Raw genomic sequence first — 2,768 nt, 5'->3', positions numbered from 1 at the left:
GTATTTAAAAGGAGAAAAAATTCTCTCACATTACCAAAATGAATTACTTTGGAATTCTTAAGAAGTAATCAGGGCTGGGGTTGTGGCTCAGTGCAGAGCACTTGCCTGGTATGTGTGAAGCATTGGGTCGATTCTCAGCACCACATATCAATAAATAAAATAAAGGTCCATTGACAACCAAAATATTTTAAAAGAAGAAGAAGAAGTAATCAGAGGGGTTGGTGGTATAGCTCAGTTGGTAGAGTGCTTGCCTTACATGCACAAGGTCCTGGGTTCAATCCATAGCACCACCAAAAAAGAAGTAATCAGTATCTTAATGATGAAAAAGTACAATAGTTTATGAAAAGCTTGAAGAAAAACTCTCTAATATTTATGAATGGAAACATAATAAAATAACTATGGAAAATTCCTCCAAACATATTTAGGAATTTAAAATAGTACTAATTTAAGTTCTAGAACAATTTTTAAAACTATAAAACAATATTTAAAATTCGGTGCCTGCCTGTAATCCCAGCAGTTCTGATCACAAGTTCAAAGCCTTCCTCAGCAACTTACCGAGGCCCCAAGCAACTTACCAAGGCCCCAAGCAACTTAGACCCTGTGTTAAAATAAAAAATAAAATAAAATAAAATAAAAAAGGCTAGGGATGTGGCTCAGTGGTTAAGTGCCTCTGAGTTCAATCCCTCAGACAAAAACAAAAATAAAAATAAAAAATAAAATGCATTTGAAAAATAAACATGAGTGTAGCAAATCCTTTCCTTTTATCTATAGAGGAAAATGAAAAAGTTTTAAATGGATCAAAAAAGATTATTGGGCCTTTTCAATGTAAAACAAGTCACTATGTCAAAGATCTGACTTTATGGCCTCTCTGCTTTTCAGTGTCCTTGAAAACCTTACAACTCTTGTAAATCGTGGATCACTGACAATGTACAAGTAAATTGTGTGATGGGCCAGGCTATATGGCAAGGACCAAACAGACTCCATTGTACCCTGAGACTCCATGTCATATAGCAAATGCTTCTCCCAGGGAAAGCCCCACCTCTGTACCTATCAATAGTTGCTTAGCACAGCATGTTTGGCAACACAAAATGGCAATTCTTATACAATGTACCTGTCAGAGATTGATTGTGTAGATGCTAGTAACCATTCTTTACCTTGTACTCAACCAGGGTCATTTTGACCCACTTCCCCTCTGCTTATCATTATGGAAAGTCCCATGGGAAATGCCAGTGTACCCATTGCATTGGTTTTTTAAATTAATTTTTAATTTGTTTTAATTAGTTATACATGACAGTGGAATGCATTTATGTACTTTGATATATCATACATATGTGGGATATAATTTCTCATTTTTCTGAGTGTACATGTTGCAGAATCATACTGGTCATATAGTCACATATATACATACAGTAATAATGTCTGTTTCATTCTAGGATCTGATCTTTCCTATCCCCACATCCCCTCCCATCACTTCCCTCTACCTAATCAAAGGTAACACTATTCTTCTCTAGTCCCCCCGCCCACAGCCTTATTGTGAATTAGCATCTGCATATTAGAGAAAACAGTCGGCCTTTGGTTTTGTGGGATTGGCTTATTTCGCTTAGCATGATATTGTCTAACTCCATCCATTTACTGGTGAATGCCAAAATTTTACCCTTCTTTAAAGCTGAGTAATATTCCATTGAGTATATATACCACATTTTCTTTATCCATTCATTTATTGAGGATACCTAGGTTGGTTCCATAGTTTAGCTATTGTGAATTGAGCTGCTATACATATTGATTTTAAGTCCTTTGGGTATAAACCGAGGAGAGGTATAGCTGGATCAAATGGTGGTTCCATTCCCAGTTTTCTGAGGAATCTCCACACATAGTGGTTGCACCAATTTGCAGTCCCACCAGCAATGTATGAGTGTGCCTTTGTCCCCACATCCTCTCCAACACTTACTGTTGCCTGTGTTCTTGATGATTGCCATTCTGACAGGAGTGAGATGAAATCTTAGTTTTGATTTGATTTCTCTAATTGCTAGAGGTGTTGAACACTTTTTCATATAATTGTTGATTGATTGTATTTCTTCTTCTGTGAAGTATCTGATCAGATCCTTAGCCCATTTATAGATTGGGTTATTTGTTTGTTTGTTTGTTTTTGGTGTTGAGTTTTTTAAGTTTTTTATGTATCCTAGAGATTAATGCTTTATTGGAGGTGTGTGTGGTAAAGATTTTCTCCCAATCTGAAGGCTCTCTCCTCACATTATTGATTGTTTCCTTTGCTGAGAAGAAGCTTTTTAATTTGAATCCATCCCATTTTTTTATTCTTGATTTTACTTGCTCTTTAGGAGTCTTGTTAAGGAAGTCAGATCCTAGGTTGATGTGGCAAAGATTTGGGCCTGTTTTTTTCTTCTGTTAGGCGCAGGGTCTCTGTTCTAGTGCCTAAGCCTTTGATCCACTTTGAGTTGATTATTGTGCAGGGTGAGAAAGAGAGGTTTAATTTCGTTTTGCTACATATGGATTTCCAGTTTTGCCAGCACCATTTGTTGAATAGGCTATCTGTTCTCCAGTGAATGTTTTTGGCTCTTTTGTCTAGCATGAGATAACCGTATTTATGTGGGTTTGTCTCTGTGTCCTCTGTTCTGTACCATTGGTCTACAAGGCTATTTTGGTGCCAATAACATGCTGTTTTTGTTACTGTTGCTCTGTAGTACAGTTGAAGGTCTGGTATTGTGATGCCTCCTGCTTCACTCTTCTTGCTAAGGATTGCTTTAGCTATC

At 36.9% G+C, this 2,768-nt stretch overlaps 1 non-coding gene across 1 annotated transcript; it reads left to right on the top strand.

Moving 5' to 3' along the window:
* The first annotated feature begins 220 nt into the window (after nucleotides 1–220).
* On the top strand, nucleotides 221–293 carry Trnav-uac (transfer RNA valine (anticodon UAC)). The gene has a single exon. It is a non-coding gene; the product is annotated as a tRNA-Val (tRNA).
* The last annotated feature ends 2,475 nt before the right edge of the window (nucleotides 294–2,768 follow it).

This window comes from Urocitellus parryii, chromosome 10 (assembly GCF_045843805.1).
Source record: "Urocitellus parryii isolate mUroPar1 chromosome 10, mUroPar1.hap1, whole genome shotgun sequence".
Classification (NCBI taxonomy): Eukaryota; Metazoa; Chordata; class Mammalia; order Rodentia; family Sciuridae; genus Urocitellus; species Urocitellus parryii.
The sequence above is the reverse complement of the archived record's forward strand: the minus strand, read 5'-3'. Positions and strand labels throughout refer to the sequence as shown.